General features: G+C 37.7%; 1 pseudogene; it reads right to left on the reverse strand.

Moving 5' to 3' along the window:
* LOC144372599 (transport and Golgi organization protein 1 homolog) overlaps positions 1-25,613 on the reverse strand; it is a 78,113-nt pseudogene that overhangs the window by 46,232 nt on the left and 6,268 nt on the right.

Consider the following 25,613-nt stretch of genomic DNA (forward strand, 5'->3'; position numbering starts at 1 on the left):
TGTTCTTGTTATATCTAGAAACCATCTGAGAGCCAGTATTAGTGGTAGAATACTGCCATGAAGATTAGATAAGACGGAGCAATTAAAAGTTTCATCACTGCAGATAAAGTCTGAGACTCTAGAAAACCAACAACATTGCAGAATGAAAACTGAAAACTCAAAAGGAGAATCATTTTGAAAACTAAAGAGTTTTTAATTTCTTAAGTATAACACTTATGACATGAGAGGCGAGTCTGAGGGGAAATATACTTTTCCCTTCTGATGAAAATTCTATTAAGGTTAAATTTGGAAAAGGGAAAGAAACCAGAGATGTATGGAGAAAGGGAACACATTTATCTCTTCTTAATCTGTGTCAAATGAGACCATAGATTATATAAAGCTCCATAATTACACACTTGGTGGTATCCCATTTCTTGTGATATGAAAAAAATGATGCAGAATCATGGAGGCTCATTACTGGAAATAATTTTTATATCTAATTTTGCTTCCATACATCATCCCTGCTAAGGTGCTGCTGATTTGATTTGTGGGTGGGGAGCCAAGAACTGCCACAAGAGAACAAATTCTGCATAAGCTACTATCAGAACAAATGTACTTAAGTGCCACTGCCCTGAAAGGAAATATTCAAAAGGAAGATGGATTAGACAGGGGTCCTTTCCTAACTGAGTTTTTCATTTTATAGGGAGCTAAGATAAAACACAACCTGACTGAAGGCAAAGAGGACAAATGAATGCCAGAGGAGCAATGCAAACAAGGTGCCACCCAAACACTCATCAGTCGGCAAAGATCCTTTCTGGTCAGGTGCTGAAAGCAGGGCTCCTCAGGAAGACAGGATGAGTGCTGCCACCCAGAATGGCAAGAGTCCTAGGGATGAACAGAGTTAACAGGCTACAATGTGAGAGGAGAAAATGCAAATCAAGCCCATTTATCCAAAAGCTCAAAGAAGGAAAGAAAGACGACTACTACATGAAAAATGCCACTTAGGTACATGGAAAAACAGTTCCAAGTTTAAAGGTTACCAATCCTATTTGGTATACTTGAAAGAAACAATAGATGGTTCTTTATATGGAGTACTGCAACTGGGACTCTGTCTAAATATAAAGTTTGTACCTAGAGGCACCATGTTTCAAGATCATTCCCTAAGAGTCAGAAATGGCAACAAAATGAAACTAGTTTTCCATAGGGATTACTCTTATTTTCTGTCTTATTTTCTGCTGTGTGGTGTTTTATTTAGGGTGAGAACTTTCAAGGATGCAACCCGGAATGTCTCTAAACTAGAACATTCCTACAGTCATCAAAGACCCTTGCTACTATTTTACATAAACAATCCACATATCACATTTTTTTAAATGAAAAGGACAATACTCATAAGCCACTAGGAGGACACTCCTAGTGAATCTCCCCATTTAAAATATCAAAGCATGATATAAACAATGTCATGTCTTTCATCAGAAGATCCATACAACTGGCTGGAAGTAGAACCCCTGGGGGAACCTTCAGGCATAGAATATAGGAAAAGCAGGAAATGGATGACCCAGAAGTTGCAAAAAAGAAAAAAAGGGGGGGAAAAAAGCACACAATGGACATAATATTCTGCTTTTTTAGAGTAAAAACAGCACAATTGATTAGGTAAAATACACAAAAAATCAACTTTAAATATGCATGCCTGAGTTACTATCTCTGACTTAATTTACAGGATTAACTCTAATGTCCATGAATCCTTCCCTTTTGAAACAGCAAAGCTAAGAATTGTCATGTTTTCACCATGATGACCTTTATGATGTGTAGAGCCTTCTGGAACTTGATGTGAGGGGTAGCAACCACAACCAGTTCAGTTCTGTTTCAGAAAGTCTCCTGACTTTCTATGCTGTGCCAGGCCTTAGGTGTGTTAGGAGCACAGGGCCTGGCAAAGAGGTCAGGTTAACTCTACAAAGACCCCAAGAAATCAGTCATTTAAATCTACACTGCTACCCATCAAAATTAAGAATATAACACTTGTCAAACTTTTACTTACACTTCCGGCCCAAAGTTCTGGTGATACCTCTGCAAGTTTATAGTAGACAAATACAGGGTCACCTTTTTTAAAATTTACAAAACGACAATCTGGTCCTGTGAAATCTTCAACAGCTTCACCTCGATATATTAACACTGTATATAAACATTGAAAAAAGAAAAAAACAAACATTAGGATTTGATTTTTCACAGTCCATATTGACTCATCAAGAAATATGAATCCCACTATGAACAAAAATCAAGTTTTTCCAGTACTCTCTGGAATCACTTTTAATTCACCTGCTCAAAGTATCTAAAATCCTTAGAGATTTTATTGCTATAAAATACAATATTCCCTGCAATTAGACGAGGGAAAAGGAAGCTTCTCTATTTTTCTCTGTGCTGAGAAATAAAAAGCAAAGTGGCTACCACCAACCATAGCTGGTTTCAGTGAAACTCTTGGTTCTTGCAGGCCTCCTCAATTTTTTTCTGTTTCATAATCATAGAAAGCTTCATTTTGCAAATATGTAAATCCAAGTGTAGACATGGACAGGCTTAAGTATGGCTTCATGCAGAGGTAATAGGGAAGAGGTTAGAATATCCAGGAACCCCCAAGGGGTTAATTAACTTGAACTAACTGCTAAAAGACATTACCTTTAAGTGGCTGCAAGTGCTACCATGCAGCCGTAAACACTGTCAATTTCATTTGCAGCAGAGTTGCTGTCTCTGGGTTCAGGATCTGGGTAAATAACCAGGAAATATATTTTCTCTGAGCAAATATTGTTGACTATATCCAACATTAAGATTGTTTCAAAACATCCTCATTTGTATTTTTTTTAATAAACAAAATCAAAAGTGGGTATCCTATCTGACAAGGAAGAAGTTTAACCACGAGAAAAGGTCAGGCAATACCTTCATGCTTAAAATGCAGGACTAGGATCACAATTGATCTAGAAACTGGTAGAAGCAACATTTTTCTTTTGGTTGACCAAATAGACAGTTTCTGATTTAAGATGAAATGGACAATAGATGTATGTAAAAAGCACAAAGAAATGGAAATAACACTTTTTCTAAAAGCCAATTAGCAGTAAAATACACGAGAATGTTTGTTTTATAAAAATATATGTCTGAGGAACAAACACAGATTTGGAGAGGGTAACTTGTTTTTTTGAAGCTAAAATAGGACTATTTTCAGAACTGTCAGCATCCTAATTCATATGTAATTAAGAGGCCAAGTTGAAGGTGAGAGACACTTTAAGGTGGGGAATTCTCATCACAAGTGGAAATGGCAATGTTTCTCTTGTTCCCCCTTAGGTCATAGAGGATTTATAAATCAGTAATATATTAGGTGACAACATAATGCATACTATGGAGCACCTATTTAGTTCTTTTTTTTTTTTGGAGCACTTATTTGGAAGGCACACAAGGACACCTTACATACACACCTCACTACTTCCTACAACGCAACACAGACCCACCTGTTGTTTTTGGTCACATCTGTTTGGACACAGGCCATTTCTCAAGTTATGTTACCCCACTGAACCTAACCAACACCATGTCTTAGTACTGACGAAGCATCAGTGATGAGATTGTCCAGGTATCCCACGTAGGATAGCGCTCAATAGCAAAGAATAGCAAAAATGAAAGAAAATATCATGGCAGCTGCTTTGCTTCTCTGAGTGTTTATTTATTCCAGCCTTAGGGTTACCTCTAGGAACTTAACATATATTGGAGACATCTTTTTTCTTTATTGGAGTGGAACAAACAATTCAAATTACAAAATTTGGTTTTGGTAACACCAATTTAGACATAAAGAGCTCAATGGTAAACTTCTTGGCCTTTTTAGCATGAATATTTTAAAATATGTACTGCTTACAATTTATGGACAACACGGTCATCAAGTTGCAAGGTTACTAGAAACCAAGCGGGAGTCCATAAGAAGTATTTTGGGCCAGTAAATATATAGAGGAAAGAGGTTCCAACAACACTAGTGACTGAGTCTAAAACTGAATTGGCTTATAAAAATCTTGGAGTATTTTTTATTGTTATTGCAACAAACCTCTTCATCTGAATCTGAATGGCTACATCCTCCCCACTGCCCACCTCCAATCCAGGAATTCTGTCCGCTTCCTGCGCACAGAAGAGGCTGCAGTTCCCAGGTGGCTGGTGCAGATCCTTGGCCTCTTTCAAAAGCAAAAGATTATTGGCCCACCTGCTACCCTACCTCAAATATGAAGGGAGGCTTCTATGCACAGAAATGACAGGATTGAAGCAGAGTTGGGGCCGAGACCTCGGAACACATTGCGTGCCTGGACTCGGTGCTCTTCCCAAGCCTAAACTCTAGTCCCTGTTAAAAGGCAAAACCAGCCCAATCCCCAGTGCAGCAAAAGGACAAAGGGGCCAGTGAGCCTTTCCCAAGGAGCCCCACCATCAACCTGCTGCGGGAATTAGGGCCACCGAGCCCTGGAGAGCATCTGCCCTGATACTGCACCGGCCCAGGTCCCTGTAGAGGGGGCAGAAAAGCGCTCTGCTACAGCGTGGGCACAACCCCATCACCCACTGAGATCCTAGGCGAATCCTGGAAGGGAGTAAACTGAGAGCTGTCCTTGGGGAATCGTGTTTCCCAACCCCCGCCTCAGTCAGTAGAGAAAAATAAAACGCTGGCAACAAGTGGGAGTCGAAGCCCCCCACAACCCGAGCGGGCTGGCTGGGGCACTAGCAGAGCCAGAGGGGACACACGCAGGGTCCCGAGGCTCTGTCACTCCTGCTCCCCACCCGTCATCCTGCGACCCCCCTCACCCAGCCCTTGGGGCTGGGGACGAGGGAGATCGGAGCCCCATGCGGCCCCAAAGAGCCACAGTGGAGACCCTGGGCTGCCCACCCGCCTGTGCACTCACTGCTGCATTTGTCGTCTGCACAGAGTTTGTGTTTCGACCAGCGCTGGCCGGTGCTCGGGTCCGGTTGGCCCGGCACTCGCCAGTTCGGCCACAGCAGGAACAGCCAGAAGAGCACCATGAACAGCCAGAAGACCAGCACCTGCGCCACAGCCATGTTGTGGTCACCTGGGTGAGCCGGTGAAGTAGGCTGCGGCGGGTGTCTGTGGGCGCGTAGGAGGTGGGGCTCAGGGGGCGTGTGGGTAGCCAAGCGCAGAGGGGTGGCGCCAGGAAAGGCTTACGCCTTTCCCGGGTGACACTTCAGCAGGGATATCTGGGGGTCAGTCCACAGACTCTACTGGAGAACACACGGAGCTGGAGCTCCGTCCTTCTCTAGTCCAGACCTTCTCCTCAACTGAAGACCTTCTCCTCTAGTCGCTGCCTTGGCAACTAGGACTCTCCTTCTCGTCCAATCACCTGCCTTTGCTTCTGTGCCCTCACAAGCGACCCTCCACATGATTCTAGTAGTCACCCACCCATCCCCCCCCTGCCAACTGGTCCTTTCTGGCTTTCCTCAACGTCTTATTTCTGGTTCATCCTGAACTAGCCCACTCCACCATCACTCCCATCCCCCATTCCTGGTCTGGTACCTCCTTTTCTGAACTACCAAATCCCACCCCTGACTTGTCACAGCTAGTCTATGGTTCCAGGCTCCCTCCCCTTCAAACTCCTAGAGGTTCCTTGAAGCCCCACCCCAAGATCCCTCTGATTAGGAAAGGGGAAGGTGAATGGAACTGTGAGTGAGGGTGTAAACTGGAGACAGTGGCCTGCTTTTTTTTAAGGCGGGGACAGGTGGGGGCAGAGAGATGGACATTAGTCTTCAGGCTAAGATCTTGAGATTCTTATCTTTATCTGTAAGGGAAGAAATTATTTAATTCAAAAGCATATTTTTAACTCTCATTTTGTGCTACCATTCATGCCAGACGCTGGACAAAGCCCTAGCATGGTGTGGGAGTGAATGAAAATCAAAAGACAAGATATCTGGTCCTGGTCCAAAAAAGTCCACAACTTAGTGGGAACCAACTGACAAAACCGATTGTCAGAGAAGAAAGCTAGTAGCTAACATTTCTTGAATGCTTTCTTTATGTCCAGTTGTTATTCTGAAGGTTTTATACATATCAATTCATTTAATCTTCATAACAATAGTACCTTACAGTAGTAGTAGGTCCTATTCCAATCCTTATTTTAGAGTAAATTGAGGCAGTCACACATCCAGTGATTAATGGAGCTAAGTATCAAGCCCAAGGAGTAGACTCCTTTTTATCACAACCTATCAACTAACAAGCAATTGTACTTTCTGACAAGAGGAGCAAAATCTGATTTAAATCATAATATAGCTGAATTACTGATATGTACAGTTAAGGGGGGAAAGGCACAAGCTAGCCAGCCCAAGGAAGAGTGTCTGCAATGCTCCCATCCTGGGTGGAGCCATTCTCGTTTGTCTGTGACCAAGGGCTTGTTACTATAGTCTCTGCTAAGGTTATTCATCAACCTCCAACAATGAACCCATCAGTTGTTTCTCCAAATTAACTGAATCTTTAAAACTTAGAAAAAAGAATGTAGTCCACCATGTTCACAATGTTAAATAAAGAAAACGATGGGAAAAAAAAGGTGTGCACAAACATTTGTCTACAGGGGCCATGAGAGGTCCCCGTTGGTCCAGTGTACTTCTGCGCTTTCTGGAGAACTAGTGGATCATACAGAGAAACTGTCTATCTGAGTCATTCTTCATTTCTTTTCTACCATGTATTTATTATGTTATAAAATGTATCTAGTAGGCATCTCTAACAACATGTTGAAAACTGAACTCATTTTTCTCTCAAAATCTGCTTTCAGTCTTCCCTATCTCAGAAATAAGAATGACAATTTAATTCCCATTATCCAGGTGCTCAAAGCCCAAAACTTACAAACCACCTTTGATCTCTTTTCTCTCACATTCCAACTCCAGTCCATTAGACAATATTATGTCTTTATTTTTATAATTTTATTGACATATAGTTGACCTACAATAAATTGCACATTTAAGGTGTAGGATTTGATAAGTTTTGACATGAATATACCCATGAGACTATCACCAAAATCAAAAAAGTATTTCATCCTTCTTTGTAATCCCTCCCCTCTCCTTTTCTGGGCTGTCTCCAAACATCTCCTGTCATCATAGATTGTTTTGCATTTTCTAGAATTTGATATAAATTATAAAGCATTTTATTTATTTATTTTTCTGACTTCCTTCTTTCCAAATAAGCATTTGAAACATGCCCAGAATCTGACCACTCCTCTGCATCTGCTAAGCCAATATACAGGCCAAACCCACATCATAAGTCAACTGAATGATTCCCATAGCCTTCTTCTGTCCTTGCTTTTGCCCTCATTTTCCCCAATATCTATTGTCCTGATGGCAACTAGAGTGATATTCTTAAATATAAATTTGATTGTGTCTCTCTGCTCAAAATCTTCCTATAGCTTCCCATTTCCAAATAAAAGACAATGACTTTAGCCAGGCCTGGTCGTACTCATCTGTAATCCCAGCAGCTCAGGAGGCTGTCAGGAGGATCCTGAGTTCAAAGCCAGCCTCAGAAATGTAGTGAGTCCCTAAGAAACTCAGTGAGACCCTATCTCTAAATAAAATATTTTAAAAAGGACTGTGGGTGTTGCTCAGTGTTTAAGTGCCCCTGGGGGTTCAATCTCTGGTATCAGGAAAAAAAAAGCCATGATTTTATTATGGATTGCCCTGCCTTATTATGGACTGTTCTTATTCAATGTGACTCCCCTCATCCTCTTCTCCCCATTTCCTAACATTCTTCTCTTGTCTGTTAGTTCCATTTAAATACACCAATCCCACCCCTGCTTCAGAGCATTTACACTTGCAACTTTGCCTCAACCTTAACTGCCCAAATCATCTAACTAGCTAACTACCCCCTCACTTTATCATGTCTCTGTAACAGTGGCATTTCATGTGATAAAGACTTTTCCTGGCCATCCTACACAAAATATAGCCTCTTGTCATGACTATCAAGCCCATTACCCTGCCTTTCTTTCTCTTCAGACTTGCCTTACCACTTTAGACTTCTCTTACCACTTGCCTTACATTTGTTTATCTACTTGACTGCTCTGACCCAACCTCAAACACAATTTCCAACAGGAGCAGGAAATTAGTTATTTTTTTCACTACTGTTACATCAGTGACTAGGGAAATGCCTAGAATGTATGAGAGAGTTAACAAATGATTTGATGGATAAACTCATGGTTCCAATAATATTATAAATATACTACACTATTAACCTAAACACATATATTAACTATTAAGCCCCCATATATAAATAGTACTGAGAGGAAATAAGCTATGAGAACAAGGCATTTAAGGTCCACCTCTCAGCAGCATGCATCCTCAACTCCAGGAATGTACCCCTGAATGTGTTTGTTGAATAAAAACATACTTGTGTGGAGAGTAGTTGTTTGGTTACATGATACTGGAATATTTAAGTAGATCTTTTAAAACTAGTTTTAATTTTTTCTTATTTTTCTTATTATAGAATATGGTATGTTGTAGATTTTTTCTTATTGTAGAATAGAAATTAATGATAATTCATTGGTGGAAAAATCAGAAGAGCAAAATGATCTAATTGCATATTACCTTCTTGATATTTACTTTGACTCATAATCAGATATACTTTTATATGCATAGTCAGTGCTTCCAGTTACTGAAGAACTAGCTGCTTAGTTTGTAGAGTTTTCAATATTTTGATTTATCAGTATTATTTTTTAAACTTATTGCCTTAAAGACATATTAACTAGTCTGGTGGATAATGAGAAGAAAATTTCTCAACTGGCCACAATAAAGTAGTGGTGGTTCTTTCTACCAGGATACATACAATTAGTGGATGAATCAGCATTCACTTTTACTCATAGCATTTAAATATGTGGCATTGATGTTTAACATGTTTAATATAAGGTTATATTAAAAACCTTCAGAAAAGGAACAGGATAGAATGTGGTGGTGATTGTTGGCATGGAGATAAATAATCTCAAGTGAATTATTCTTTAATACCTCAAAGGGAATTCTTACGGGGTAAGGGTTGAGTAATTGTTAAAGGTAAATGTGACCAGTTTGGGTGGAGGGGACATAAAATTCTAAGATATAAAGGGTTCCTAAAGTCAGAGTACAATCTAAATGAGACAAAAACATATCTGAAACAAATAATTGGCAGCATAATAACATATACCATTGGAAATTTGTGAAGGCACTTGCCTAGGAGCATTCAGTAGGCCTACCGCTGCTGTTACCAGGAAGAACCTCATCTATTGTAAATGATGTGCCAGAGAATAGTGTTAAACATTTATGGAAGACTAAATCTCTCCAAGAGGGGCAACAGATTTACCCTCGCATATGAAACATTGGAAAAAAAGTGGACAAAATACAAACAACAGTTCTCAGATATTAGATAATAAGCAGCATAAGAGTGACCTCTAAGATAAAGTTAGGCATGAGAGATGAGTGCTAGGATTATCCCAATTTACTCCCTGGAAAGAATTTTTCAGGCCACATCCAGAGAAGGAAAACTCAAATAGAAAATCTCCTGAGTTGAAGAGATGGATTTTAAAGTCTGAAGAGACTGACGCAGCTAGAAGTCCCAGAGCAGAATAAAGGAGAGAGTAGAGAACTGCAGATGGAGGGAGAGTGTGTACATGCACTAGCTCTCTAGACATCTATGGAGGGTTCCCCTGAAGTCTGCGGCTATGTAACAATGGGCTCACATGTAAGGCCAGAGAAAGAACCTTCAGAAAGGAACAGAATGGAAGGTGGTGGTGATTGTTGGCATGCAGATCAATTTTTGTAATCACCAGCTAGAATGGAAAATCTATAATAAAAGGGCATCAAGTAACATAGTCAGTAAAAGGGACAAAATAGCCCAAGATTTAAGGTAACTCCTGTCTAGAAGAATCTTAAAAAGATAAAAATGTTTCCAAGATAGTTCAGAAAAAAAGCTGTACACAGCTCAAGAATATTTAAAAGAATACAAAATATCCAGTACAGAACAAGGTAAATTCACAATGTTTGGAATCCAATAAAAATGTATGAGGCATGCAAAGAGCGAGGAAAATATAACCCATGTTGAAAAGAAAATTAATAAAAATGATCATTAATTACACTGTGATAGAGTTATTATACAAGGACATTAATACAGTTGTATACCATATGTTCAAGATGCTATGGAAAAGCATAAGCATGTAAAGGAGAAAAAGAAGATATAAAAATGTCTGAATTAGATAAAACAGATAAAATTAGATAAAATCAGATAAAACAATGGCTAAGGTGAAAATTACACTGAATGAGATTAACAGCAGATTTAACATTGAAGAAGTCAATATCAGCAAACTGAATATGCAGTGATAAAGACTCCAAAATCAAACACGGAGAAAGAGACTGAACTGAACAAAGCATCAGTATGCACAGCTTCAACCAGTCCAATATATATGTTATGGTAGTTCCTAAAAAGGTGGGAAAAACACATTTGAAAAAATAATAAATAAAAATGTTCTATATCTGATGAACACTCAGATTCAAAAAGCTCAATGAATAAGAAAAATGATAAAGATGACACAAATTTACACTAAATGCTTAAAACCAGTGCTAAGAAAAAAATTGAAAAGCATCTACAGAAAACAGATACCATTATGTACAAAGGAGTGAAAGTAAAATGTCAAAATTCATTCAAGAACCATGCAAACCAGAAAACAGTACATCAACATTTTCAAGTTCTGAAAGAAAAAAAAAACTGATATCCTAGAATTGCATTCCAAATGAAAATATTATTTCAAAATGATATAGTCTTTAATGCAAAAGAATTAAGTTAAGCCCTACCCCACATAAAAATTACCTCAAAATGGACCACAGACATAAATGTAAGAATTCAAAATGGACAACACATATATATGTAAGAACCAAAACTAAATGTAAGAAAGCATAGGTAAATCTTGGGGTAGACAATGACTTTGTATTTAAGACACCAAAGGCCCAAGTACCAAAAGAAAAAATAATAAAGTAATGAACTTCATCAAATTTAAAACTTTTAAAGGCTACCATCGAAGAAAGTGAAAATACAATCATAGAAGTAAACATTTACAATTCATATAGTTAGAATATATATAACTACCTAGAATATACAAGCAATTATTATTGTTCAATATGAAAAGACAAATGGCAAGAAATTAGAATAGACATTTCTCCAAAGAAAATATGCAAAAGCAAATAAGCAAATGAAAGGATACCCAGCACCATTAGGGAAATGTACAACCTCAGTGAGATACTACTTCACATCTATCAAGATGGTTATAATCAAAAAGATAATAATAAGTTGGCAAGGATGTGGATCAATGGGAGCCCTCACACACTACTGGTAGGAATAGACTACAGACCTAAATGTAGCAGCTAAACCTATACAACTTCTGGAAGAAAATATAAAAAGCTGCTTGGCAGAGGCTTTTAAAACTAAGTAGCTCTCTCTGCCTCATGCTCTCTTTTTTCCTCTCCTCAAAAACTTTGTCTCATGCTGGGCGTGGTGGTGCATACCTGTAATACCAGTGGCTCAAAAGGCTGAGGCAGGGGGATTGCAAGTTCAAAGCCAGCCTCAGCAAAAGTGAGGCACTAAGCAACTCAGTGAGACCCTGTCTCTAAATAAAATACTAAATAGGACTGGGGATGTGGCTCAGTGGTGGTATGACCCTGAGTTCAATCCCCAGTACCAAAAACAACAACAACAACAAACTTTGTCTATTGTATATTCATTGTTATGGAAATGGAAAGGTAAGCTGACAGACTACGAAAAAGTACTGGCAAAACATATCTCTCTCAAGAGAATGATATCTAGGATATACAAATGATTCTTATAACTTATTAATAAGAAAAATCACCCAATTTGAAAAGATGGGCAGAAGACTTTTTTTCTTCACCAAAGTAGACACAAATATGGTGAATGTGCACATGAAAGGATATCCAACATAAGTTGAAATGTAAATCAAAACTGCAATGTTATTACACATACAGTAGGATGGACAAAATTTAAGACTCATCATAACAAATGTTGACAAAGATGAAGACTATGGTATCTCTCTTAGAACTGCAGACTATAATATGTAGTATAAACAATGGCACAAACTGTTAGAAAACTGTTTGGCAGTTGCTTTACAAATTAAATCAAATCTGTTGAGATATTTACTCCAGAGAAATAAAAGCATACATCCACACTGAGACTTTTGCACAACTATTCATGGTGGTTTTATTTGTAATAGTCAAAAAATCTCCAATGTTGGACTGTGGGAACATGTCTGTCTTACATGCCTCAGAACCCTTATACTCATATTAACCATATAATAGACATTTGATTACTAACTCTTACATGAATGTAGAGATTGATTTTTTTACTGTTAATAGAGCTTCTCTTTTATTAAATATAACAGACAAAAGAAAATCACGTATAGCACAATGAATTATCACAAAGTAAACATATCCACTGAACCCTAACCCAGGTCAAGAAATTGGACATCAAATGCACTTTCATGAGCCCTTTCTCATTGCTCCCCTAATTATTCTCTCCACTCCCCCAGACTTAGGCACTATTTTAACTTCTAATAACAAGGATTAGATTTGCCTGTTTTGTTACTTTATACAGTGTAATCATACACATGTGTTCTTTGGTATGTATATAAGATGTTGCAGTTTCTATGTAAGTTGACCTAAGTGTCTCTACCACTATTGATGGGCAAAGATAAAAGTAAGTTAGTATTTTTACTTGAAACTGTAATAGATCTAATGTACTTGATTTGTTTTCCTGACACAAAAGAGTATAAAACTAGAAAAACTAAACATTTTCAGGTATTAATTTCAGACATGACTGTAGGCCTGGTGCACAAAACACAATTAGGGAGATGAAGCTCAAGTAAGATGGTGGTCATACTGAGTTAAGGAGAAAATTATCAAAGTGCAAGATTATCATAGTGGTTGGAATTTTGTGGACAAGAATGTCTGAGCTATTTATGGTGGGTGCAATGTAATTATGTGTGTGTTAGAGAGAGAATACTAAAAGCCTGGAGGAAATTCATTTTTGATATGAATGTACCAGATGAGACTCTTTAAGGCTTAGCAGAGTTTGACTACTATAAAGGAGACTGAAGATGATGCTAAATGGCAATGTTGGAAGAAATGGTTTCCAGCAGAGTCAGGTTGCAGCAGCTTCATTAATATATCAGGTACTTAATTAAGAGTTCAGGAATAAGCCTTAGCAAAAAGAACCACACACAAAAGAGTAAAGGAAAAATGGTAGACCTAAATTTGAAATCAAAATTGATTCATGCTGAAAATGTATGTGGCAGCCAGAAAGAAAAAAGGAAAAGAAAGGTGTGTGTGTGTGAAAGGAATCTGACGACAATCAAAGGGAGATCAGTAGAATAGAGGAAAGGGATCAGGGGAGAGAGGAAAGCAGGCAAAAGAGAAATACTCGAGAATGATATTGGCTGTTTTATCACTATATTGTACATATGTATGAAAACATAACAACAAATCCCACCATTATGTACAAGTATAATGCACCATGAAATATGGAAATAAAGAAAAATACCAAACCTAGTGAGGTGAGGTGGAATATGCTTATAATCCCAGTGACTCAGGTAGATGAAGCAAGAGGATCACGAGCTCAAAGCCAGCCTTAGTAAATCGAGGTGCTAAAGCAGCTCAGCAAGACCCTGTCTCTCAATAAAATACAAAACAGGTCTGGGGATGTGGCTCAGTAATTGAGTACCCTGAGTTCAATCTCTGGTACCAAATAATAATAATAATAATATTATTATAATATTAATAATATTAATTATTATATTATTAAATATTATTAAATATTATTAAATATTATTATTATTATATTAATAATAATAATTATTAATATAATAATAATAATAATAATACCAAATCTAATATGATCAAAACAATTCACCAGTAATTAGCCTGCATGACACATAAAACAGAATATCCTTTATAGGAAGACAATATAATCCAGACTTCCTATGATGTATCATCTATAAATGACCAGAATATAATTTAAAAATTGTTTTTTGGTACCAGGGATTGAACCCAGGGGTGCTTAACCATTGAGCCACAACCTCAGCCCTTTTTTGCATTTTATTTAGATATAGGCTCTCATTGAGTTGCTAAGTGCATCCCTTAGTTGCTGAGGCTAGCTTTGAACTCTTTTTTTTTTAACAATTTCAATTTTTAATAATGGAAACATTTTGCTATTCCAGAAAAAATTTCAGGGGAGAAAAATCTTCCCTATAAAAATAAACTCATCAAAATTATAAATATTATAACTTTTTTACTTCTGCAATTTAAAATGCTCCCCTGCAATACCACCCCTTCATATAACACCTTTCCTGTACCATCACATTTTGAAGAGAAAACAGTATTACAGCAAAGCTCAGGTTTAATTTAACGTAACATTTGTAAAATGACTTTTTAAAATCTTTGGCCTTCAGAGCCTTTATTCTTATTTTACAACATTAAAAATGCTGCTGTAGTAACCAGTGTTTGGGAGAGAATATCACTCTTCTAGAACCATGAACAGACAGAATTTTAATACAGTAACTTCCAAATTGTAACTTGTAGTGCACATAACAGGGAGGTTTGGATAAACACAGAGGAGAATATGCCTATTTCAGACAATCTACTTCAAGTAAAAAAAAAAAAAAAGAATTCACAGATACCCATCAGCTACTACTTCAGGTTCTAACAGTGTCATGAATCTGAGAAACAAATGCTTCACAAACTATAAATTTACTGGGATGAGTAATTAAAAGACCAGGTGGTTGATAACAGTATATTCAAACCCAATCCACAGTCTGAATAGGAAAACCAGTATTAAAATCATGAAGGCATTCCCTGAACAACAAAGGCCAAGTGTTGGGTGACAATGTCACTAAAACCTCATTGACACACTAAAAAGAAGTTACATGCAAAATTAAACAATGTGTGCCATGCATAATTTATTAGCTTTGAACTCTTGATCCTCCTGCCTTAGCCTCCTGAGTCGATGGGATTATAGGCATGTAGAATATTATTAAATTTTGCCAGAATGCAAAGAAGATAGAAAAATGAGAACCACAAGAGAAAATGTCACATATAAAAAAAGTTCCGTGAACTGACCCAGATGTTAGGATTAGCAGAAAAAAAATTTAAAAAGTTTTTATAACTAATTTCAAGGAATTAAAGAAAAGCTTAATCATAATGAATAAGTAGATATGGGTGTCAACATATAAATGAAAAATTTCTTTTAAAAGAAATAAAAAGTATAGTATTTGAAATGAAAAATTCATGAAACAAATCTATCATCAGATTATATAGTGCAAAAACAGCAAAAAGTTAACTTGGAGATAGACCAATAAAAATTATCTGGTATAAAAATCAGAAAGAAAAAAAATAGAGACTTGGTTACTATCAGGACAAAGTAACCTAACATACATATAATTAGATTTCTAGAAGAATAGAGGCATAAATTGTACAGAAAAAATATTTAAGACAATGATGGCTAAAATTATCTCAAATTAACAAAAAAGATGTTAACAGATTTAGGAAACTCAGTGAATACTAAAGTTAGTTACAAAGCAAATCACATCTAGATGCATCAGAGTCAACTGTAAATAATCAATTAGGAGAAAAAAGGTCTTGAAGGCAATTAGAAAAAAGTGGTGTGTTACGCATAGGTAAAAATGACTAAAATGATAGCTGACTTCTTATCAGAAATGAGAGATTAAAGTTAACGGAAAGGTTTAAGGTGCTAGAAGACAAAAACTGCTAATCCAGGATAAGTACTCTTCAAAACTGAAAGCAGAATAGACATTTTCAAATAAATAAAAAGTAAGAAAATTCAATACCAATAGATCTCTATTATTAACAATGCTAAAAGAACCTCTTCAGGATAAAAGGAGATGATCCATCAGGTAGAAACAGATGCACTGTGTGTTTTAGTTCACTGTGTAATAAACTTAATGGTTTAAAATAAAAATTCTTTGTTATTTCTCCTTATTCTATGATTTGGCTTTACATAACCTGATGGGTCCTTTGCTCTAGGTATTTATTAGTGCTTATGTGGTTTCCTTTAGCAGGGATTGTTTAACCAAAGGTAGAACTGACAAAATAGCTTTGTTTACATGTCTGCTAGCTCAACTGGTTGGGTCAGGCTTATCTCCTCAAATGCTTTTAGTCATTCAGTCATTCTAAAATTTTTTATTTGTTGATTAGATTTCTAGAGGATAAAAGTAGAAGGTATATACCTTCCCAAGGTGTTAGGTCTAGGATTGGCATGGCATCACTTTCACCAAAAATATATTTTGTTCATTAAAACAAGACAAAAGACCAGCCCAGACTCAGCGGGTGGGAAAATAGATATTACTTCATAATGAGAGAAGCAACATGATACAGGAATGTGGAGACTTTGGGGTAGATATTTTTAAAGACAATGCACCATAAACAGAAATGAAAAGTACTAGAAATACTAAAATGTAGGTAAATATAAAAGGCAATATGTATACATATTTATTCTTTTAATTTCTTGGAAACATGACTAAGGTAAAAAACATAGGGTATACAGCTGTAATATGTATGACGACAAAGCACAAAGGACTTGGGGAGATGTGAGAAAGTATCACAATTTAAATTATGAAAACTGTGATAAATTGAAGAATGCATTTCATAATTCCTGGAAACATTGCTAAAACAATAATGTAAAGCAATAAAGCTAAACGCTAATGGATAAATTAAATAAAATTTAATTTTTATTTAATGTAATTTTATTTAATTACATTAAATAAAAATATGAATAGAACGAAAACAAGAAATAGATAAAAATACATCATGAATAGTAAGCCAAGAAGAATGTAGAGGCTATACTAACATCAGATGAATTTAATTCAAGATAAAGAGTTTTATAAGAGATAAGAAAGACATTTCATAATACCATAATGTGTTTTTAAGAACACAGAAACACGACACCATACAACCAAACATTTATATGCCCCAAATATATGAAAGCTGACAAAACTGAAGAGACAAATCTATACTTTGAATTTTTAACACCCTTTTAACAACTGATAGTAACACTATAAAAAAATCACTAATGATACACAAGAGTCTGAACAAAACTATCAACCACCTTAACCTTATTGACATTGACTGACAATGCCCAAAAACTCCAGAATATATATTCTTTTCTAGTCCTCATGGAAACTTGCAAGATAGGTTATATTCTTGGCAAAAAATTTTAAATATTGAATTTCAGTTTGTTTGCTGATCACAGTAGAAATAAATGGGGTATTCTTTAATAAAACTGGTCATTAAATAAAAGCCCTACAAATCATCAATAAACAGTGTTTTAGTTATCTATTGTTATATTTTTAAAAATTCCAAAATTTAGTGGCTTTAAAAAATAACCATTTGCCGGGAGTGGTGGTGCACACCTGTAATTCCAGTGGCTCAGGAGGCTGAGGTAGGAGGATCGAGAGTTCAAAGCCAGCCTCAGTAATGGCGAGGCACTAAGCAACTCAGTGACACCCTGTCTCTAAATAAAATACAAAATAGGGCTAGGGATGTGGCTCAGTGGTCGAGAGCCTCTGAGTTCAATCCCCACTACCAAACAAACAACCATTTTATTTCTCATAATTTTGTAAGTCAAGACTTTAACCAAGGTTCTGCTCCAGTGTCACCTAGGCTCACCCATACAGCACACGCCTGATTTAGACTACAAGGTCTGAGATGGCTTTGTATGTCCGGAACTAAGGTGCTGACTGTTGGCTTTATGTAGTCTCCCTTTCCATGTGGTCTTTCATATGTCAGGGGCTTTCTTCAAATGGACTCTCCCTCCAGCAAGATAGCCTGGGCTTCTTTACAGTGTGGCACAGGGTACCACAGAGAAGAAAAAATGAGTTTGTGCCTTTAAAGGATACAGTCAGTCCTTCCTCAAGTCTCAATCTTGGGTAGGATCTTGGTCCATGCATTTTGGGGAAATTTATAGTTGGATGACATTTTAATCTACATTACTATGTGAAATGTCTTTGTTTTCATGATTTCATTTTTGCTACATTGTTTCTTTTCCATACAATTAACTACAATATAGGATAATCTATTGACGATAATGTCTCTTCAATTGGTTGTGTGAAGCTTGCTCTATAATAATTTATATAGAAAAAACTTATGGGAATAATATTCTCTAAATGACAACTTCCTGATTTAAAAACAAATAATTTGTAGCCAGTACAATAGTGCATGCCTATAATCCTAGCTACTCAGGAGGTTGACAAGTAGGAGAATGGTAAGTTTGAGGAGAGCCTGGGCAACTTGGTGAGACTCTGTCTCAAGAAAAATAAAAACAAAACAAACATTAATGACTGCAGATGTAGCTCAGTGGTAGAGCACTCCTCAGTTCAATCCTCAGTGCTGGGGGTTAAAAAAGGTCATTCATCACCATACTAAGACACTCCTTAGAGAAAAGTAATTGCAAGAACATTGTTCTCCTTCCTTGGGATATGTTTTTTTTTTTCTAGATTAGAATCTAGAAAGCCTTTTGTGTGCTTTGTGCTCTCATTATGGTTATGTGGCTTTTTAAATCTTGTTCATGCCATTGGATGTAATATCAGATTTTGGGGTTTTTTTGGTGGTGCTGGGGATTGAACCCAGAGCCTTGTGCGTGTGAGGCAAGTACTCTTCCAACTAAGCTATATCCCCAGCCCCAGTGGATTTTTTTTTTTTGGAGGGGAATCTCTTCTCAACACATTTTGTGCCAGATTGTACTTGAGAAAGGGAAGTGATATGTACAGCATGGAACGATATTAGTTTCTGATTTTCCCACTTTTTAAAATCTTTTTTAAAAAAATTATTTATTTTTAATTCTAATTTGTTATATATGACAGCAGAATGCACTATAATTCATATTACACATATGGTACACAATTTTTCATATCTCTGGTTGTATACAGAGTCACATCAGTTGTGTCTTTTTTGAAGAGAGAGAGAGGGGGGGGAGGGAGAGGGAGAGGGAGAGGGAGGGAGGGAGGGAGGGAGGGAGGGAGGGAGGGAGGGAGGAAGGGGAGAGAGAGATTTTTAAATATTTATTTTTTAGTTCTCGGCGGACACAACATCTTTTTTGTATGTGGTGTTGAGCATCTAACCTGGGCTGCATGCATGCCAGGCAAGCAAGCTACTGCTTGAGCCACATCCCCAGCCCCTAGTTGTGTCTTTATATGTGTACTTAGGGTAATGATGGTAATCTCATTCCACTGTCTTTTCTATCTACTATTTAGATGTATTTGAGAACTTTAAGAAAAATCAGAAATACTCTTTCCTATTTTCATGAATTTTTAGCCATATAAAATCTGTCCTGATGGGTTTTGGTTATATTTTTATACCTCATGAAAAGAGAAGAAATGTTCGCCAGGGCAAGCCTCTAAACTGGAAGCTAATAGCCATGTTATCTTGTGTGCTCTCTTCCTCCACATCATCACTTAGGTTTGAGTGAGGCCAAGAACTAATGACACAAAGAACAGAAGGAACTTTTCTTGTGATTACTGTATATTGTTTAAAGACAGCAAAGAATCAACTATTTGTAGCATTTTGAAAAATCCACATATAAATTTTTACTAGACTTTAAAATTTCTTCTTTGATACTCTGGTTCTACTCAAATGGTCCACTCTCAGAGGGAAAATTCAGAGAATCCTGGGAGAGTCATTATTTGTGAAGTCATAGTTATGAACAAAATCCTTTCTTGCAAAGACTTTCAAGCTGCCTCCCTTTAGCTTTCACTCATTAGTGCTGGTTGATACCTGATGCTATTAAAAAAAAAATCTGATCCTTATCTCACACATCCCTCTCACAAATATTGTAGAAGTACATTGTGATCCCACAAATCTTTGTCCATGGCCATCTTTCACAGAATTCCCCAACTGTCTCTCATTTCACAGGGTTTAATCAACCTCCTTCCATCCTATTTCATATAAAGTAATCAACATTCCTTATAAAAGCTGACAGCACTTGGGTCCCCAGAACAATCCTTGTTGAGAAGCAAAAAAAGAAATTCATAACCAAATAGTAGAGAAGGCAGCCGAGTCACTTAAAAGCTAAAATTGTAATAAAAAAGAATGATCAAGGAACCAATTAAAAGACTATTCATGTATTTTTCTCCTAAGAACCATCAGCCATGCTTCCGTTTGCACAGGACATTGGAAAGCGAAGCAAAATCCAAAGGACCACCAGGAAAAGTAACATCTTACTCCCCTAGTCCAGCTGCTGACCCCTCTCCACAATCTCTATTTGCAATGGAAATCTTACACCTTCTGGATGAGACAGAATGATGTAAATCGCTAGCCAAACAAATGAAAAGTTAGCAGCCTATTGTTAGTTCCTGGTTCACTTCCATTAACCAGTACTGGCTCAAGGGGCGGGCAACTCCATTTCCACCTTCAAAGGAGGAGTTGGGCGGGGCTAGGTTTTGCACATGCTCCCAAGGCAGGTTTCTGGGCATGCTCACCTTACCATATAACTGTGCTTTTTAAAAAACTTGGCATTAAAGATAAAGCAACCTTACTTTATACTTAATTGTGAATGGGCTGCTCTAACTACTCCTCTTTCATATTCATTTGTTATTTTTAACCATGCTTTATGTCTTCACTCTGTTTCGAAGAGGCAGCTGGAGCCCACAGGTCTAGACCCTCATCTGGGTCCTGCCAGAGGAACCATCTACCACAAAGAGAATCAAGACAGTCATCGAAGACAACATTCCAAATTTTTATCCAAGTAGAGAATCCAACAGTTAAACTGTCTGCAAAAATGTAATTTTTTTTGTAGGTAGACTGAGATATATAATTATCTTTCTGAAAACACTGCAATTTTATTTTGTTCTAGTAAATAAAGTCAATCTAGATGAGTACAGAAAAGGGTGGAAACTTGGTACTAAGGTAATCAAATACAACTTAAAAATATGACCACACACATCTATTTTTTCTCTCACCCAAAACAGCTAAAGGACAATACACAGATTTCTAAAAAGATATATGAGGCAATGGTAGATGAAACAGTGCACGAATTCTTTGGAAGATAAAAAGTGGATAAGAAGAGGACAACAGATTCAAAAGAGCTGTGGAACCAAAACACTGGTATCTAGCTGGGGCTGACTGCAGGAACTGAAACCCTTTCAGTCCTCCAAAAACTCAGATGCACAAGCACAGGCACCACAGTATGGAGGAACTGAGAGGATCAGTACACCAAACACCAAGAGCACCATGTGCCCTCAGCTCCCTGTCTTTCCAATTTAAACCACCAATTTCACTGTAATGGTATAGGACTCGTCTTAGGATACAATGAGTTGTCCAGTGAAATCTTCAAATCTGACTCCTCCAGTGCAAGAGCTGGCTTGCCAACCAGTGCTGTTGGCATGAGGCCCAAAGGCCACCCACCTGTTCACAACAGAGCTGCCTGTCAGCTTTGGGGAATTTCACCAGCACGATGATCAGAGGACACCAGATGTTTCAGATAAACTGCTAACAAGAACGAGAGACTCCAAAACAAAACTTTTAAAAAGAGGAGGAAGAAGGAAAAGCAAATAGAGGAAAAAGAGATAATACAGTGGGCAGGGTAACACTTTCTGAAAAGATATAATAAATATCCTCCCTGAGATATATTTTAAAAAGCTATAATAAATGTCCTCGGGGAGGATATTATATCCTTGAAATGGGAATAGGATACGATTAAAACAACAAGCTGAGAACAAGAAAGAGTTCTTGAAGAATATAAATGTGATAGTATCATAACAAATTTTAAAGATAAAACACAAGAAAAGTCCAAGAACTGTGTTCTGTAAAATAATGCCAATTGCCTAGATTTTGAATTCTCCATATATTCCATAAAAACCACACCAGTCAACAAGGATAATGAAACCACCCCTAATCTAAGCCTACCACAAAAGTAGGAGTCGGGAACTACTATAAACTTCCACTTGAGGTAAACAGAGAATGAACATCCCAAACCAGCTGAGCTCTGAAGCCCTCACTGGTCTGGGGAGGCAGACAGAGACTGCACAGGAGCAGGACAGTGGGGCTCTAGCAGTGCCAGACAGATGAAGTTCATCCTCCAGAATGAGGTCACCCCAGGATGACTGAGATTGGTAGTTCAGAGCAGTGGCTGCTTAGGAATTCAAAGGAAGGGCTGGAAGGAGACGCAGTCAGACATCTAGGGACACTCTGCCCTCGGGTGAGAAAGGGGTAATGCAGACAGCCTTCGACAGTCTATGGCAGGGAGAAAGAGAGAAGCAATGGGAGAAAATTCAGAAGGACAAAACCAAAAGCTTCACCCAGCCCTTTCCCTACCAGTAAAGGAAGCACCCTACTGAAGCCACTGTGCTTCTCTGTATTGATGAGAGAAAGAACTCTTTTTTGTGGTGGGGTGGGATGGGGTGGGGAGGGAGGTACTGGGAATTGAACTCAGGGGCATGAACCACTGAGCCACATCCCCAGCCCTATTTTGTATTTAATAGAGACAGGTTCTCACTGAGTGCCTCGCTTTTGCTGAGGCTGGCTTTGAACTCATGATCCTCAGCTTCTGGAGTCACCGGGATTACAGGTGTGCACCACTGTGCCAGGCTAGAAGGAACTCTTGAATTAAGAATCTCAGTAAGGGTGAAAGATCTATATAATGAAAATTACAGAACCTTAAAGAAAGAAATCAAAAAAAGACCTTAGAAGATAGAAAGATCTACCTTGCTCTTGGATAGGCAGAATTAATATTATCAAAATGACCATACTTCCAAAAGCGCTATACAGATTTAATGCAATTCCAATCAAAATCCCAATGACATTCCTCATAGAAATAGAAAAACAATTATGAAATTCATCTGGAAAAATAAGAGACCCAGAATAGCTAAAGCAATCCTTAGCAAGAAGAGTGAAGCAGGGGGCATCACTATATCAGACCTTAAACTATACTACAGAGCAACAGTAACAAAAACAGCATGGTATTGGCACCAAAACAGACTGGTAGACCAATGGTACAGAACAGAGGATACAGAGACTAACCCACAAAACTAAAATTATCTTATATTAGACAAAGGTACCAAAAACATGCACTAGAGAAAAGATTGCATCTTCAACAAATGGTGCTGGGAGAACTGGAAATCCATATGCAACAAAATGAAATTAAACCCCTATCTCTCACCATGCACAAAACTCGAGTCAAAATGTATCAAGGACCTGGGAATAAAACCAGAGACTCTGCGTTTAATAGAAGAAAAAGTAGACCCTAATCTCCATCATGTGGGATTAGGCTCCAACTCCTTAATAAGACTCTTTTGGTGCCAGAATTAAAATCAAGAATCAATAAATGGGATGGACTCAAACTAAAAAGTTTCTTTCTTCTCAGCAAAAGAAACAAATCTGTGAGGTGAATAGAAAGCCTACATCTTGGGAGCAAATCTTTACCCCTCACACATCAGATATAGCACTAATCTCTAGGGTATATAAAGAACCTCAAAAGCTAAACACCAAAAAAAAAAAAAAACCAAATAACCCAATCAATAAATGGGCCAAGGACCTGAACAGACACTTCTCAGAAGATAATATACAATCAGTCAACAAATACATGAAAAATGTTCATCATTACTAGCTATTAGAGAAGTGCAAATCAAAACCACTCTAAGATTTCATCTCACTCATCAGAATGGCAGCTATTATGGATACAAACCACAATAAGTGTTGGCGAGGATGTGGGAGAAAAAGGCACACTCATACACTGCTGATAGGACTGCAAATTGGTGCAGCCAATATGGAAAGCAGTATGGAGATTCCTTGGAAAATTGAGAATGGAACCACCATCTGACCCAGCTGTCCATCTCCTCAATCTATATCCAAAGGACTTAAAAACAGTATACTACAGGACACAGATGCATCAATGTTTACAGCAGCACAATTCACAATAGCTAAACTGTGGGACCAACCTAGATGCCCTTCAATAGATGAATGGATTAAAAACTGTGGGGGGTGTGTGTGTGTGTGTGTGTGTGTGTGTGTGCATGTGTGTATACACACACATACACACACACACACACACATACAATGGAATATTACTCAGCAATAGAAGAAAATAAAATCATGGCATTTGCAGGTAAATGGATGGAGTTAGAAAAGATAATGCTAAGTTAGCCAATCCCAAAAAACCAAATGCTGAATGTTTTATTTGATATAAGGAAGCTGATTCATAGTGGGATAGAGAGTGGGAGATGGGAGGAACAACAAGCTCTAGATAGGGAAGAGGGGTTGGAGGAGAAGGGAGGAGGCATGAGGTTATTAATGATGGTGGAATGTGATAATTATTATCCAAAGTACAGGTATGAATACAGGAACTGGGTGTGAATATACTGTGTATACAATCAGAGATATGAAAAATTGTGCTCTATATGTATAAGAATTATAATGCTTTCTGCTGTCATATATGAATAAAAATGTTTTAAAAGGTCCGTAAAACCCTCTCACACCAGCCAATACTGACTCCCTCTTGCTGATACAGGAGAACAGTCATTTTAAAAATAATCATGAGAAACAAAAAAAACCCTTTCAAGTCTGAAATTCAAATATTTCAGAACAGAAAATGGACAAAAAGATAAATATTGGGGCTAGGGTTGTAGTTCAGTGGCAGAGTGCTTACTCAGCATGTGTGAGGCACTGGGCTCGATCCTTAGCCACCACATTAAAAAAATAAAATAAGGGCATGCTGTCTATCTACAACTAAATTATATATATATATAAGAGAGAGAGAGAGAGAGAGAGAGAGAGAGAGAGAGAGAGAGAGAGAGAGAGAGAGAGAGAGAGAGGAGGACACCAAATTTGAGAAAAAAGAAAAAGGAAGACAAAATGATCTCCTACACCTCATGGGTCTTTTTTTTTTAATATGTATTTTTTTAGTTGAAGTTGGACACAATGCCTTTATTTTTACTTTTGTTTTTATGTGGTGCTGAGGATTGAACCCAGGCCCTTGCACGTGCGAGGTGAGTGCTCTACCGCTGAGCCACCACCCCAGCCCCCCACCTCATGGGTCTTAAACGACCTAAAGCACATGACATAGTCAGTACTGTTGATGAACACAATAAATGTCCATAAATATCAGTTGCAATTTAAAAAACATTCTACTATTGAGAAGAGGAATCACTGTGCAAAGCACCATCATAAAGATAGGAGGTTTACCAAATAAACTCCAGAGAAGATGTCTGCGTCAAGGGAGAAAAGGTTCAAATTTAATCCTTGAGACTGACAGGACCATAAACATTAATATCATCACTTGGATTCAAAGTCCAGTTTCAAGGGAACAAGGATTACTCTGGCAGTTCTTGGACCAGGAAGCCTTAAGAATGTCATCAGATGACTACAGGGCTGGGTAGGAAAGAAAGGTCCCAGAGCAGGACACAGGACTTCCCGTGGGGACGCATCTCACTCACACCCTACCTTGAGGTGATGGAGTCACTGGCTCACCTAACCCCAACTCACTTCCTTCCTCCTGCTCTCTGATCCCTCCTCCAGCTGAAGGCAGGGCATCAGAGGCCCACTGGCTATTCTCTGTCTCTCCCAGGATGGACTCCAGGTCTACCTCCTCCAGGGTGCTCCCCTCAGAGGAC

The sequence above is a fragment of the Ictidomys tridecemlineatus genome, unplaced genomic scaffold (genome assembly GCF_052094955.1).
Source record: "Ictidomys tridecemlineatus isolate mIctTri1 unplaced genomic scaffold, mIctTri1.hap1 Scaffold_1368, whole genome shotgun sequence".
NCBI classification, from domain to species: domain Eukaryota; kingdom Metazoa; phylum Chordata; class Mammalia; order Rodentia; family Sciuridae; genus Ictidomys; species Ictidomys tridecemlineatus.